The sequence below is a fragment of the Aulonocara stuartgranti genome, assembly GCF_965226115.1.
Source record: "Aulonocara stuartgranti genome assembly, chromosome: 23".
Lineage (NCBI taxonomy): Eukaryota > Metazoa > Chordata > Actinopteri > Cichliformes > Cichlidae > Aulonocara > Aulonocara stuartgranti.
Genome location: NC_138958.1, coordinates 37,319,162 through 37,328,077, shown reverse-complemented (window position 1 = coordinate 37,328,077; position 8,916 = coordinate 37,319,162).

Genomic DNA, 8,916 nt, shown 5'->3' with positions numbered 1-8,916 from the left:
AGTTGTTAAATAAAAAGTCACTGTGAGCGCTACATAGTACAATAGATGTCCACATGACCTAGGGTACAAAAGAAAAGACTCATGCTTTGTGCCGTTTCTGTTGAAGGACTGATTCTTTTACAGCCATGTAAGCAATGAGTCTCTAATTGTCTTACACACAAAAAACACACACAAATTACTTTGGACACCTGCTCATGATTGATTTTCCCATAGAGACTGCCAAAGCAGCTGATCTAGAAACACACAGGGGTGGAGGGGTTAATGACGTGGCCCAACATGACCCCATCCTCTTGGGTGTTTAGGGCAGTTAAAACTAGCTGTGTCAGGCTCACATGCTTATGTGTGTTTTTATCTGCTTGTTTTGTCTTTTCCCCCCCTTTGCCTGCATAATTATGCATTTCTAATACGTGAGTGAACTTACTCAATTCAACAAAGCAGAAACATTTAAGAAAGAAAATAAGTAAAATTACCTTGGATTATTCATTTAGAAACAAATGAAGTCACAGATTTTGCTCATTTTGACTTATGCATGAATATGAACTAAAAAAAAAAAAAATTAAATCCTGAAGCGCAAACTTACATCAGCAAGTGTTGTGTATGTGCATGCGTATGTATCTTTGTTTACTGCTACATAGCTTTGGCAGAAAGGCCTGATGCGTCATTCTCACTCTTTCTTTTGGATGAGGAAGCGTGTAAAATTTGCATGAACTCTCGGTCACTAGAGGCGTTAGCACTGAGCATTGCACGCCGTTGGCATTAAGAGCTGAATTGAAATGTCCATTTTCATTTCAGCTGTCAACGGTCACAGAAAATGTCTGGACAATAAACCACACTGGTGTCTTGAAATCAGCTTGTTGTTTGCAGTCTCAGCAAGTGTCACTTTTCATAATTTCGTACAACCATAATATTTTCTCAATTACAAGTATTTTTCTTTGCTGTCACCATGAATAAAATTGTGTATTCTCCGTTAAAAAATACATTTGATGCTGATACCATTTACTTGGACTGACAAAAATTAATATAGGCAACAACAACAATGTATATGTTCTTTAGGATGTGAGCTTCTAAACTTTGATTGACTAAATCCTTGCTTACAGTATACTTAGTTACTCAGCAACAGTAACAAGCTAAACAATCTGCTGTTTGTTTGTTTTTTATTTACATATGTTGACTTCACCATTACCCTGTACCCTGGTGTAATATTATTACCCAATTTCACACCAAAAAAAAGAAACGATATAGTTTCGAGAGGTTATGTCACTATTCATGACAACTGTACAGAGTATTCTTTTTTTTTAACTTGTCTCTTTCAGTTTTGATTACATCACGTTGCTGTTTCAGTTATGCACAATTGAGGCCACAAGCACTTTAAAAGATACTGACTGTTTGCCAGCATTCTTCTTAGCCGGAGGTGTCAAACACAAGGCCTGCGGGCGAAAACTGGCCCCCCAAAGAGTCTCAGCAGGCCCACTGGATGATATTGGGAAATGTGAAGGACTTTTAAACTTTTAACTCTATGTTTATAGGTTTTACAACCTTTCATACTGATGAAGGACTTCCATGGCTGTTCATAGTACATCAAAGTAATGAAGTGATAAACAATTAGATTACAGTAAATCTCCTGTTTATTTTCACTAGATACAAGATAAATTTGTGTAAACTTCCTTAGACTTCTTTGGTGCGGCCATACTTGAGATCAAATTGGATTGTATGTGGCCCAACCAGTTTATTAATTTTTTACTTTCAGAACTCATAACTATTGGTACTGGGGCAGAGAAGTGCACAGAGGTAAACTGGAAATTTACTTATCACATGTATAGTTTCACCTATAAAACAAAAATCAAAAAGAATGCAATGGTGAGTCAGCAACATTTCTAATAAAAATATAGAGATACAGTACATAGTGCACTGAATACAGACTCTACATACTTGGAATGAACTTCAAACTAATTTGCCAATATCTGTTTATGTCCATTGCACTCATACTGTCTAATCAAACTTGCTTTCATTAGCAGTCCTCCCTCTCATTCAATTATGGTGATATTAGTCTGCAGATTAACCAACATAGTAACTAAAATTTGGACTTTCAGGAGTTTAGAAAACAGTGGATGACACTGTATAAAACTGTACACTTGAAGATGAACATAACCACCAGGGCTGTGTTCATCCAAAATACAGTTTTATGTTAAAAACGCAATGTGTGGGATAACTGATTGGCCTGTCAGCTTAAACTGTATTGGGTTAAATCTTGATAAAAAGAAGGTGAATACTGTTTAGTGTATATGCTCTATCTAGACACATGAAGGTTCTAAAGACTGCTTGTTCAGCTGCATGCTATTTCAAATTCAGTCACATACAGCTGAAAGCTACCTGATACAAACAGTAGTCCTCTACTGTTGCTCACTGAGTAGCTCCAGCGGAGTAATTGAGGATTGAGAGCTTTGCCCAAGGGCATCTCAACTGGAGTTGTTGATGGAAGGCAGTGTTAGTCACTTCCCCTGGCATTCCCAACTACTGTGAGGATTCACTGAAATTGATCAAAGTCAGTATAAGCGTGTTCCTTTATGAGAAATATGTAATAACAAACGATACTTGGTTGGACTCTTGTTCAATAAAAAGATGTATAAAAATGAACACACTATAAAGGACATTAGCTTAACAACTTACTTTTACCACTTACTCATGAACTGAAATGATCAGCCCCATAGAGATGTATTGAGGCGTGGGTCCATTCACTCTTAAATTAGATCATGCATTATTCCTTTTTAGTGGTAATCTGTAAAATGGTCTAGCATAGTGGATTTTGCACAGTGGGCCAAAAATTATATTTGAAATTAGACATTAATTATCAGCTTTTTTGGAACAGAACTATGCACTGCAGATTCTTTTTCTAATACATCAGAGGAGGAAAGAAGGTACTGAGCTGTACCCAAAGATCAAATGCAATAGTTAAACTAGCAGTTTGTGGTGTATTCTTTATTTTCACAGGATTATCAAAAATGTGTCCTCCTTGAAAACTTGCTACAGCAGTTGGTATTGTATGCACCGATATTAGAAAAGAATATATTGCACACATCTGCCAGTTACTTATTCTTAGTGTGAAAGTTGGAAAAGAATATATCATAGATGGACAAATGCCACACAATAGAGGCCATATAAATCTGCAAAAAGCTCAGCTAGTGTTAAACCACATGAAATGGCACAGAAATGAAAATCTTTGTTGTTTTCTTTATTCCTTTTTTGCTGTGCCAAGTTATATTTAGCAGCTTTGTGAAAGCAACCATCTCCCCTGGACGCTGCAGAAAATATTAGTTTTGTTCAATAGCTTGTGGATACATGTCTGTTGTCGCTCAAAGATAAACCTGTTTTATTTATATTTATTATCAAATATGATTTATAATAAACATATTTTAAAAGTATTTTGCTTATCAATGGGAGAATGCAGAGATGGTTTCAGCCTTGGTGGTATGTAAAACATTCGATGCTGTGCTGGGCAAAATGAGTCTAGTTTGTAGAAGAGTAAGAATGGCAGGAACGTGAGAATGGGTGTTATGTTGACACTTCACTTGAGGCAAGTCATCAAACAACCGTTTAAAATTCACACACACACTCACACACACACACATATATATATATATATATATATATATATATATATATATACATCCATCCATTCGCTTCCGCTTATCCTTTTTCAGGGTCGCGGGGGGCGCTGGAGCCTATCCCAGCTGTCATAGGGCGAGAGGCGGGGTACACCCTGGACAGGTCGCCAGTCTGTCGCAGGGCCAACACACAGGGACAGACAACCATTCGCACTCACATTCACTCGCACATTCACACCTAATGGCAATTTGGATTTTCCAATTAACCTATCCCCACTAACTGCATGTTTTTGGACGGTGGGAGGAAGCTGGAGTACCCGGAGGGAACCCACGCAAACACGGGGAGAACATGCAAACTCCACACAGAAAGACCCCGGCCTGATGGTGGAATTGAACTCAGGATCTTCTTGCTGTGCGGCAACAGTGCTAACCACCGTGCCACCGTGCTGCCTTATATATATAAAAAACACCCAGCACGCCCCTGCGGGCGGTTTATCCTTCAAGCTCGGGTCCTCTACCAGAGGCCTGGGAGCTTGAGGGTCCTGCGCAGTATCTTAGCTGTTCCCAGGACTGCGCTCTTCTGGACAGAGATCTCCGATGTTGTTCCCGGGATCTGCTGGAGCCACTCGCCTAGCTTGGGAGTCACCGCACCTAGTGCTCCGATTACCACGGGGACCACCGTTACCTTCACCACCGTTGGTGGTGGCTAACCAACCGGACATAGTGGTGGTAGACAAACAGAAGAAGACGGCCGTAGTGATCGATGTAGCGGTTCCGAATGAATATATATATATATATATATATATTAGAGATGGCACGATGCCACTTTTTTTATGTCCGATACCGATATCATAAATTTGGATATCTGCCGATACCAATATGAATCCGATATAGTGTTTTTTAATCAATAAAACTTTTTTTTATCTTGCTGCATTTTTGTATAAGTTCATACTCAAGTTTAAATAAACAACAACACTAAAGCTATTCTGTTATACTTGTATGTAAAAAATACACTGCACCCAAAATATTTCAAAGTTCAGCAATACTAATCAATCTAATAAACTTAAACCTACACCATCCTTCCTATTCTGGTATTTTAAAGAGTACTTAGCGGAAATATTAAGCAACCTAACTAATAGGGTTGCAAACTCCCAGCAAAAAAATAAAAAATAAAATAGGGAACCACCCACCCCCCACCTCATGATGCTTAATTGACATAATCAATTTTAATTTGATGCAGTGTGGAAAAAATGCACAGAAATCAATTATTTTTCAAGAATAATTAAATAGATTCAACATCTTTCTTCAACAGAATTGCAGACTGCACAGATGGTATCTTCCCAAAGGAAAAAGTAGTATAGGTTACTAGGGTATATTACACTTAATAGTTACTATATACAGTAATGGACTTCTACACATTTTACATTAGATTAAAACTTTGGGTGTAAGATTTGGATAATTATTTATTAAAAGCTACACATTTTAAATGAGAATAAGAAAGAAAAGTATGTCTTTGTGCCCCCTTTTCCCTGTTCATGCCCCCTGGCTAAACTTTGCTAGATCCGCCCCTGGACAGTTACCAGCCGTCAGCTGCGTAGAAAAGGATCCTGGTGTAGAAAGTAATATTAAATAAATTCTAACAACAGATTATCAAGGTTAAATGTGCTGCTGTTGTTCAGCCGCTGGTTTCCTCTTTCTGGCGCGAAGTGGGCCAAAAACAAACAAGAGAGACGAACTCGGGACAGAAGAGCGGATCAGCTGATCATTGAACAGTTTCACGATTGAAGTAGCAGCAGGAAGAGGCACTCGCTCCATATATCTGGTTGTTAAGCTTAACGTGGGAATGCTTTACAAACATTCAGAGATAAACTTACATACTTGCTTTACTTCTCTCTGGGATAACTTCCTCGGAGGCTACAAATACACACAGCCGCTCTATCACGTGATGCATATTGCTCCGACGTGCTACGGTTATGAGCCGAGTTACACCGTGTCGCAAGTTTTGTGAGGTGCTTTTTTGATATTTAATGGATCGGATTACATTTTTTTATTTCTCTCCGATATATGATCCAGTAATTTACGTCAGTATCGAACGATACAGATACGTAATATCGGATGTTTTGTCACGAGCTAGCATCATTTTGTAGCAACATTTCTGGATGAACTGCAGTTTTTTCATCCACCTTTATTTATTTTTTTGGCATTTAATGCCATTATTAGACCATACTGTGTTCTTTATAATGAAATACTGCAAGCCTTACAGAAGCATTAGTGTCAATATTTATGGTCATCTGTTTTCCGTCAAGAAAAAACTCCTTGGAGTTCAACGTGAAGACTCACGGCATTAATAAAACATAACTGTAACATGGGATTAAAAAACGGAAGCAATAAAAATGTATTAAATAAACGAAGCAAGTGCACTATTTGTTTATAGAGTACATACCTTCATTTAAGTTCATCAAAGAGTGAGTTGTCCAAAAACAAACATACAATTTGTCTCTTACACATTGTCTATATCTATCTCCAGCACACTCATGCATCCTGCCTTTTGCTTTTTCTCCTGAGAAGACCACTTTTTTGCTCTGATTGGTGTGCTGCAGCAGAAACTTGAAGCAGGGTGTCAGGTACTACGAGCTCTTCATTAGACACAGCACTTTCACAGCCATACCCAGCACCATGTAATAGAATTTATAGAGTGCTAGTTGAATTACGCTTTCCTCTCCAAAAGGTCCCAGCTGAATGAGAGGGGCGAGAGATACTGAGACTATCCAAAGCCATCAACTGTGTGCTGTAAATTGATTTCAGGTTTTTAAATTAGCAGACGCTGAGCCGAGGTGCTGCTATTTCGTTTGGAATCTCAAGTTGGGAAACTCATTGAGATTGTCATATGCTATTAGTGAATGCCTAGCTGAATGCACGAAAACCACTCTTGACAGGCAGTGTCTAAGCTGACATCATGTTCGAGCCGATTGGATTTAGGCAAATAATAGACCTATTTTTAATCTGCATAATCACATAATTTGCTAGCTTTGAGTAACGAAAAATACTTGAGTGAGATTTCTGCCCAAGGGGCAAAACTACTTTATATGTATACATATGTTTATATTAAAAAAATATAACTATATTCTACTCTATTAACTCTTTTCAGAATTCTTTATCATTCTTAAAGGTGCAACCTTTCAGAGGAAATGCGAGCATATTGCTAGTAGCACTAGCAGTGTTGTGTGTGTGCGTGGCTTGTCATGCTAATGCCATCATTGTTGAACACATTTAACCACATGTGGCAAAAGTCTACAGAAGAAGATGAATACACATACATATTTTTGATAACTGACTGTCCTTGAACTGATCCTGATATGACTATTAACTTAACCTTTTTAAGGTTAAGTTATCATCTTCAATGCTAGTGGGTAGTAGTAGTAGCAGTGCAACACTTCTCAGGCTTAAATACGGCCAAAAAGGCCAACAAGTCAGTGTTCTGGTGTTTCAACCATGTAGTCCCTTATGGCTACCAAACACTGCCTTCAGTGACGGATAGCTTCCAAAAGAGCTCATGGAAAAACAAATGTTTTACCTGAAGAAGTTTTGACTTAGATAGCCCTAGTCTGTACATTGTAGTTTGGTTCTGTTTCTCTACTATCACCTCTTTATTTTCCAATTGCTTGTACCTGAGAAATTGTTCAACTAAACTTTAGGCAATATCAGAAAATATTAACACAGGAATGTGAGCAGAATTGCACCTACTTGCAAAAACTACTTGGTAAATTCAATTGAAAGTATAATCTTTGATTGTTAAGGCAAATTTGTACGTGAGCCTTGGAGTGAGTACTATAGGGAGATTAGTAGAAAGTATTATTTGTATTAGGCAGCTGCTCTATGCCTATCTAACATTAACATGAATTTTATTATATACCCCTTCCTCTGTGAAGGTGGGACATCCCTGGCTGATGAAGATTTATCTTCACACATCTCTTAGAAATGTAAAAATCTAATAGATATTTATGGTTGGTCTCTTTTTAATCTAAGAGGAGTAGAAACATCTGCGACAAATTATGGTTGAATAAGAATTTCAATTTGTCATACACATGAGCACAGGCAGTAAAAAAGATCTGTTGCTTGGAATAAGGTAGGATGTAAAGCCATTTGGCAGTGTTCACGTAGTACTCTATGGTATGTGACCATTGAAAGAATAACGATTGTATTTCATTACATATCACAAATTGGCTTCATTTATTAAAGGAGTAAATGCAACTTCTTATAAACACTGATAACTAAGACTCCAGCTAGCAGGATTTGGTTCATAGCCACTGCTTTTCATTTGACATCCTGAGCATATATCTTTCATGCTAATGGATGTGATGCTGCTAAGCAGCTACATCCAATCTTTCATCCCATGATCTGAGAAAAAGCTCATATGCAAGGTTGATGATAATTCTCAGTTAAAAAAATCATCTCACCACATTATACTATCATTAGTTCCACTATGATAGCTATTTCAGTGTAATAAGCATGTGGCTGCTTTCAAAACAAGACAAACAAACAGCAAGTGCTGCTTCAAATAATGCCTGAGAACACATCAAACCTTTTAATTCAACATGAAGTTACATAAGGTACATCCAACCTCTCAAGAATAGGAAGGCCAAGGTCTGTCAGCCCCATTATTAAAACACAGATTGCTTCCTTTCCGTAATAGGAATCTCACACATTCACTAGCGAAGCATATAAATGTGTGTTAGGCTTGGCACTAGGTCAGAAAGAATTAGTTTCATTTGCATTATTCATCGACCTAGGAGTATGCATCTATCAAGGCTTGGGTGACTTGCTGTTTATAAATATTACCTGTTAAGATATACACACGGTATTTATTGAGGCAATTTGCTCTTGGAGCAGTTTGATTATTCACAACAGCACATACACACCCCAGAATCTTGGCATACTGACAGCAACCAGATGAACTAATAATTGGTTGATTTCTGAACGGCTGGTGAAGTTTGTTGGAGGGAAAGAGCTGACTCAATTAAGAGACAGCCACCTCAGTCTTACTAGGACAACAACTAAACAGTGCTACGATGAATGGCACTCTGCCATTGAATAGACTGGTATGCTGTATCAAATGCAGCATACATGGTTAATCAATACAGTGCAGTTTACTTTCCAATAACCCCATCATTTAGGGTTGATTACTGTGATCAGGACTAATGAAGCAAACTAGAGTAACTCCATCCATATGAGGACAAAATGGATGGGTTATCAGCTGTGCGGTGCGACTCTTATTGTGGCTCTGAGGTTTACCGGTCTTTGTAGAGTTGGCCTA